This window comes from Chionomys nivalis, chromosome 8, assembly GCF_950005125.1.
Source record: "Chionomys nivalis chromosome 8, mChiNiv1.1, whole genome shotgun sequence".
NCBI classification, from domain to species: domain Eukaryota; kingdom Metazoa; phylum Chordata; class Mammalia; order Rodentia; family Cricetidae; genus Chionomys; species Chionomys nivalis.
The window spans coordinates 24,086,777-24,095,097 of record NC_080093.1 but is presented as its reverse complement, the minus strand read 5'-3'; the positions used below and the strand labels follow the sequence as shown (position 1 = coordinate 24,095,097).

Below are 8,321 nucleotides of genomic sequence, written 5' to 3'. Positions count from 1 at the left end.
GAAATTTTTCTTAGCATTTGCTTTATTACTTGTTACCTTTACAATAACCCTGTGAAGCAATTCCTATGACTGTCCTTACTTTATATTTGGGGAAACTGAGGCACAGTGATGTGATAAGAGCCAAATTTCAAACTGAGTAAGTGATAAATCTAGGGTTTAAACCCAGTTATTCTCAGCAGTTTGTCTGGGATTTATGTGGGAAGTGGGGAAGTTATAGTATTAAGAGAATTATTTTTCTCTATTTTTTTCACTTTATTATTATAAAATTAATACATGATCTTTGTTTTAATTTTTATATCACTTATTGATATTAATCTTTTTAAAGATTTATTTATTTTTACAGTATCCTACCTGTAGGCCAGAAGAGGGCACCAGATCTCATAGGTGGTTGTGAGCCACTACATGGTTGCTGGGAATTGAACTCAGGACCTCTGGAAGAGAGCAATCAGTGCTCTTAACCACTGAAGCATCTCTCCAGCCCGATATTAATCTTTTTACAACCATTATTTTTATGCCTTTTTCCTGTTTTCTCTTTTTTCTTTTATTGAAAATAAATTTTTTCACACATAATATATTCTGATTACAGCTTCTCCTACTTCTACCCCTCCAAGGTCCTCCCACCTCCCCTTCCTTCCCACGTTCCATCCCATCTGGGTCCATTCATTTCTGTCTCTCGTTAGAAAGCAAACAGGCCTTTAAGGGCTAATAATAAAATGAAACAAAACTAATACACTGGAGTTGGACAAAACAAACAAAAGGAAAAGAACACAAAAGAGGGCACAGGAAAGAGAGGCCCACTCACTTGCACACTGAAGAGTACATAAAAAGAGTAAACTGGTGGAGAACCCTGCAGGCTCTGTGCACGCTGCTTCAGTCTCTGCGAGTTCATATGAGCTTAGCTCATGTAAATTTAGAGGACCTTGTTGTCTTGGTGTTCTCCATCCCTTCCAACTCTTACATTTCTCTTTTGGGAGCATACAAAGTACCTTCCCATACCAAAGACTTGGGACATAGAGGTACAGGCTTTATGTAGACACCTGCTTGACTTTCCCATGTTTAATGCGTTATATAGGTTTTGTCTTCAGCAACGGAAACTTGTGGGCAGTTTGCTGAGAATTCCCAACAACAGCTAGGTTGTTTGGGAATTCCCATGGGAGCCCTTTAGTTAACAACATAATTAAATATAACCCATCTTGATACAGGAAGATTTATTTGGTGACAAGAGATGGCTTTTGGGGGCTCTGCCTGCCCTATTATTTGGTGATTTCGCTCATATCACCTTCATATATGTAATAGTTTAGGGAGTTTCTACTGTATTAGGGTTCCATAATGTCCCTCAAAAGGCCATTAATTTTATGTATCCCTCACCATATTTCCTCCTTCATCCCTCTCGTCCCTCCCACTTGAAAAAATTATAGAACACTTCACAGATTTGCGTGACACCCTTGCACTGGGACCATGTTAATCTTCTCTGTATGCTCCAGTTTTGGTATATGTGCTGCCCAAGCAAACACAGGGAAATAAGTGCCACATCATATAAGGCAAGAATACATTCTGTAAGTTTCTCTATGAAGAAAATAAGAACATAGACTATAGACTTGTATTAATTTTCTTCATATTAATCTACAAGCCATATAACAAACATTCAGTTTTTATGACTTGGAATTGACATAAATGATCATTCGCAGACAGAATAGTGACACTGAGTTTGTCATTTTCATATGAAACAGTAAAAAGAATGATCCTAAAGAGAAATTTTTGGAGACAGATAGACATACAGATATACCTGTGTACATTCACATTTTCTCTCATGACTGTGCCTTCAGGTCCCCTCTGTCAGAGTAGACCACAGGATCACAGTCTAATTTATTAACGTCGTGTACAACACAATCAGCACATTTTCTTAATCAAAGATTCTACATTTTTTAATTTAAACACTTAAATATTTAATGAGAATCTGTTGCTCAGAGTTAGCACAATGTTTTGTGTTTGTTCTTTTTTTCTCTTTATGCCATTCACATTTTACAAAACTATATTCCTAAGAGAAATTAATAAAAATGAGAAAGTTTGGGTGATGGCTTGGTCAATAGATGCTAGCAAAAGAAGCATGGTGATCTAACTTCCATCTCTAGCACTCATATAAATAAATGTCTAGCCGTCTACAAAAATTTCTTTTTAGGATCATTAATTTTTTCTGTTTCATATAAAAATGATAAACTTAGCTGGGCGCTGGGAGCATGCCTTTAATCCCAGCACTCGGGAGGCAGAGGCAGGTGGATCTCTGTGAGTTTGTTGTCAGTCTGGTCTATAAGAGTTAGTTCCAGGACAGGACCCAAAGCTACAGAGAAACTGTGCCTCGAAAAGAAAATAAATAAATAATAAATAAAAATTAAAAATTGATGAACTTAATTAACATTATTCTGTCTGTGCATGACCAGCTATGTCAATTCCAAGTCATAAAAACTGAATGTTTGTTACAAAATATAAAAATATAAAATATAAAAGCTGGCATGAACTTAAAATCCTTAACATGGGAGACAGGCAGATCCCAGGGCCTTGGAACCCAGCCATCCTAACTAAACAAACAAGCTTCCGATCAGTGAGATAACCCTGACACCAAAAGGAGAAAGAAATGAGTGAGGGACAAACTTCACACATACACAGACACATACAAATGAACATACACACAAGTATAAATATACACACATGTACATATATACACAGATACATGCAGGCACACACACATATTTGTACATAAGGACAAGAAGAAACAAATAAGACAGAGGGATAAACATTTCTAGCAGGACTATATTTGTTAACAGAAAATTTACATTTTTTTTCAGATAATTCTCTGTTTGAAAAAAATATAAAAGCATGTCATGCATTACAGGATTACACCTGAAACTGGAAGATATTTTCCACGCTATCTTGATCCTCACATTTTCCTATGAAGGAACTGTGACTCAGAAGGAAAAACATATTACATAAGCCTCCAAATGCCAGTCTGTAAAGGCTGGCGCTAGAAGCCAAGTCCCTGGCATTGGCCTAGGCGTACACCTTCATAATAACGACAGCTTGAGACCGTCCTAGGAGCTAACGGGCTTCACACACATTGAGTCACTTATTTTTCCCAATCCGCTCACAGCCCAGATTTTATCAACAATCCCATTTTACAAGCAGAGGGAAAATGCAGCACAGACAGCTCAACTATCCTCAGTGAGGCTGAACACTGGGCAGATAGGCCCTGCTTGCCTCTGTGTAGAAACACCCCGCCTATATAAAAGGCCATACGTGTATCCACACCTGCCTCAAAGCCAGTAGCAACAAACAGTTCCCCACTATATCCCGGTGACTCCTATATTCTGATTAGCTCCCCAGGCCCCTCGGTTTCCACTGCTTAATTATGGTCTCTTTGTAATTTTATCTAGACCTAAAATTCAAAGCCATCCACTAGTCAGAATCAATATTTCAATCAGCGTGGGGAGCGTGGAAGTTGATGCACCTGGAGGCGGCTGCAGCGGCTCTGCGTCACGCACTGCCTCTTTCACGGCAATTTGGTTCTTTGAAAATCTCAAACTCGTTGTCTCAACAATACTGCTCTTCTCAGCATTTATGATGACTGGCAAATCCATGACACTGGAGAAAGTTTTGAAAGTTTTATGGTTGGCGTGACAGTGTAAAAGGAAACGTCCAGTGCTTTGCAGGTTGATGTTCAGAGACAACAAAAATTTCCAGAAAAAAAACATCTTGAAGTTAAAACACATTTATCTCCCAATATCCATCTGTGTTTCTGTCTTCTGAGTCATTTTCTCAGAGCAGGAAGAAGGATTAGAGACAGACCTTTGGTTGGCATTTATTTTCATTCCTCCAACAGAATTACGAGGGAGCTGCTATTAGCCACATGTCTCACATTAGTGTAGTAATGGGGCGGGCTCTGGCGGATTAAGTACTTTGCCATTTTAGTAAATGGCAAATCTAGGTTTTGAGTACCAGGTCCCTGTGACATAGAGGCTTATCCTACCCTAACGCAGCATAGAAAGCACGAGGGGCATTTCCACAGGGAGGCTGCACATCACATCCCTTCAAACTAGACCTCGGCACGGGTGCTTATAATGGCATCTGTATAAATCCCACTATCAATTCAATTTCAAAAACAATAACAAAAATCAAAAGTTTGACTGCAGAAAGCTCTGAGTTTATGTTGTGGCTGTTAGCTTCCCATTCTTCGGAGTGGGAGTGCCCGTATCTCTGACTTGGTTGTCTACGCTTAAAACTCTGTCTTTTTTTGGGGGGGGGGGCGGAGGTGGCCTTGTCCAGATTCAACATGAGGGGCTTGTTTTGTCTTATTACACCTTGTTTTGTCATGTTTCGCTGTGGTCTCTTGTAGGCCTGCTCTTCTCTGAAGAGGAACAGAGAGGGATTGGATCTGGGAGAGAGGAGAGGTACCAGTGCACTGGGAGTAGCCAAGGGCAAATACATAAATAAACCAAGACACTTGACTCTGCTCAAGACTCCTCGAGCTACACAGCTGCATGTACCATGTGTGCATCTGTAATACAAGTAGCGAAGTACTGTATTTGGTTGAAGAGAGGTCCTCGAAACGCTGCACTGTGGACACTCGTCCACTCCTGTCTGCTACCTTCTTTGTAAGGAACCTGTTTACACACTTTCAGTTAGAAATCATTTCATCATCTGCTGGAGGCATACTTTCACTGGAATTCATGACCATGCTATCTCTGGGGAATTTATTTTTTTCTCGGGTGCAGGACAAGGAGACAAGAACTCTGAGTCCTGCTGTGGAAAAGTCACTTTAAAGTTTTTGGTTTTTGATCTTTGTTAACCTAACTCAGCTGCCAGATATCTGTAGATTTCCCTTCTGCACAAATAATCAAATCCAATCCTTATAGACTCTGGTCCTTGAAGGGTGCGGAAATGTTGGACTGCTCAGAATGTTATGCACAAGCAGGTTTCAAAGTAAGTTGGTGGCTCAAACAATTATTCCAAATAATTTACATGCAAAATTAAAACTCATTAAGCAATAGTAAATGTAAGAATTTTACTGAGATTGTAAAATTCTTGTGACTTGAAAGTCCTGGTTATATATCAGTGGATGCTAGTTTGGGGAAAAAACAACAACAAAACAGGAAGTTGGCCCTATGTTAGAGAGATTTGTCAGGACCCAGAAATGAACAACTTGGCTTTGATCCCAAGTGCATATTTGCTTGTTTTTTTGTGATGTTGAAACATTCAGGCCTACAACTGAAATTTTTTTGCAATTTTATTTGCTTCAATATTTTCATTCTACATCTATTTGAAGCCAAGATTGATATCATGAAGGCAAAATACATATCAAGCCAACAACAAAGGCCTCCCTGGTTTGATGTTTGGTGCTCCACACTGAGAATCTGTTGGAACCGTGTGCAAGTATCTAGGTGCACAACAGTTTAAGGACTTTTTCTTTATGCTGCAGTCACACCTAACAATGACTTTCTCATATATTCATCTTTCCTTTCAAAGTCTTTCCAAATATATTATCCAAGTATTATGTGCCATCAAACAAAATTTCAAATCACAGTAGTTAATAAGTTAACTAAAATAAAATGTTAGGAAAAGAGTTTACTCAGGGTGGTAAGCAGAATATTAGCTCCCAAATATGTACACACCCTCATCCTGTTTTCCATGAATGAACATACCTTTATAGCCAAAGAATTATGAAGATATGATTATCCAAAGTGGGATTAATATCTTCATGTGTCCCATTTATATACAAAGAATTGAAAGAAAAATTAAAAACAAAGTGCAGGAAGAGAGGAGAAAGGAGAAGAAGGAGAGAGAAGAAAGACTGCTAGGGTGATGACCCAGAGTTAAGAATACTTAACTGCTCTCAGAGGAACCAAAATCAGTTTTCAGCACCTACATCAGGCAACTTACAACTGCCCTTCTACCAGATCCAGGGGGTCTTTCACTGTCCTCTGCCTTCTGAGGGCACCTCTCACATGGGTGCTTCTGAAGGTATCTTAACATGTGCAAACACACACAAAAAAATACGTATATCTTTAAAAATTGTTAATGAGTGTTGTCTAGTAACAACCTAAGAGATGTATGCTGTCTTTAAAGTTCCATACCACAGAATTACATCAACTTCCACATGCAGTCATCACAAAATCTATATAACCAAAAAGTCTATTTAGAAAAATAAGAATACCAATATAATTAGCATCGCAACTGCTGTTCTAAGCTATACAGTAGAAACCATGAGATGAATAGAAGAGCTTTACCTACAGTGATTTCATCTCAAAGGATTTACCACGACACTGACCTTTTTATTTAGGGGAGTTATGTCTCCCCGGGTGACACAGTGTGACAACAGTATAAATTGATGAGCAGCTGAGCCTAGAGGTTTCAGGAGCAGCACGGAAGACAGCGGCGCGGATGGGTTCCTAACACACCCTGGAACCATTTGTCTTGTTCTAAACTGCATAACAGCAAAAATGAACATGTTTCCAGTAACTCATATAAACACTATCTGTAATTTTTTTGTTTTTTGTTTTGTTTGTTTCGTATTGTTTTTTGTTGTTTTTCGAGACAGGGTTTCTCTGTAGCTTTGGAGCCTGTCCTGAAACTAGCTATTGTAGTCCAGGCTGGCCTCAAACTGACAGAGATCCGCCTATCTCTGCCTCCCAAGTGCTGAGATTAAAGGTGTGAGTCACCACCGCTTTGCTAAAATTTTTATTAAAAAAGAAAGCAACACGTCTTGGTGCCTTATTTTGTTTGGTATTGAAATAAAACATTGTATAAATTATTTAAAAAATTAGTCATTACTTCATTAAAAAAATATGTCCCTTTGGAGCAGTGGCCTTGCAAGTTGGCTTTCTTTTTAGAACTAGGCATGACTAGCTAGTCATTGGATACAACTGTTGCATTGACCCAATTAGAAACATGACTTTATGATTAGTCTTTGTTGTGGTGTGCTGGAAAGATGGAACAGCAGTTAAGAGCACTGGATGATCTTCCATGGGACCTAGGGTTGTTTCCCAGCACAAACATGGAAGTCCACAACCATCTGTGAGTCCAGTCCCAGAAAATCTTACACTTCTTCTGGCCTTCTCAGGCAACAACTGGGAGACAAACATACATGCAAATAAAATAACTAAATCTCTAAAAATTGAAACACATAAACTAACCAAATCTCTAAAAATTGAAAGAAAATATTATATTCTGGAGTAAGGAGTTTTCTAGCCTCAATTCTCCCTTATTCTTTTGTCTAACAATATTTGATATATAAATTATATTTGTATACATAAAATATAGTCTGGTTTTAAATGTTGTAAAATAAAAAATTAAAATATACAACTTGTGACTATTTATCAATGACTGAATAACAGAGATAACAACCAACCAGAAATCAACAGGATCCTCACTGTATACTGCATGAGCATAGGCTGTTTATACAAAGTCTAGAATTAGGAAACTAAATTATAGTAGTACTTAATGAGGCTCTTTATAAGCAACAGAAATCAATTGAAAAAGTGAATTGCCAGTAATTATTGTGACTAATACTAATTAAAAAGTATCTAAATGGAGATGTGACAAGGGCATAAAATTTGAATCAGATTATGCAAAAAGCCAAACTCAGACAATCTCGAAAGATTGTAACTTGCCATAGGTCAGCTGTTGGCAAGAGCCCACTAGTCCTTAAGTTGTATAAGCCTTAAGTCAAACATTGGAGATTCTTTGAAATAGAAAGCACCTGGCCAAATTCAACACCAATGACTGGAGAGAGCAAGATGTCATTTAAAGTAATTACCATCAAATGCTCCTACAAACCTGTTAGAGGGAAGTGCCCTTCTATGCAGTCAAAACATATTTATAGAGCAAACACAGGAAATAATATAGGGAGTATTGGTGACAACTGTATTTAGAATCTTAGCTAAGCTTTTATGAATTCTATATATTTGGCAAAGGCTCTGATGTAGCGTGTGCAGCATGGAGAATGACATGTCATGTATTTTGTGGCTGATAATGATTTCTCACCTTCTGCTTCAAAATAAATCCAACCAGTTGAATGGAGCAACTTCCTAGACATTGGGGAGATTGGTCACCACCTTTCCATGGTGGTGGTCAGTAGTCACAAAGCAACTAAGAGAACTCTCCCAGTGATTGGAGCAGGAGCATTGCGGCACAGTTAGAGCAACTCTGATCTTGGTATGTGAATGATTGCTAGGAGCCTGATTTTGTTGTGGAGTAAAGACCTATTGGTTCCATACATCTACAGTTTCTGATACTCTTTTCTCAGTAAAATAGAATTTAGTTATGAAAGG

At 38.3% G+C, this 8,321-nt stretch overlaps 1 non-coding gene across 1 annotated transcript; it reads right to left on the bottom strand.

Annotated features, from left to right (window-relative positions):
• Window positions 1–1,408: 1,408 nt before the first annotated feature.
• Window positions 1,409–1,514, bottom strand: LOC130880875 (U6 spliceosomal RNA). The gene has a single exon (XR_009057670.1). It is a non-coding gene; the product is annotated as a U6 spliceosomal RNA (small nuclear RNA).
• Between the last annotated feature and the right edge of the window lie 6,807 nt (window positions 1,515–8,321).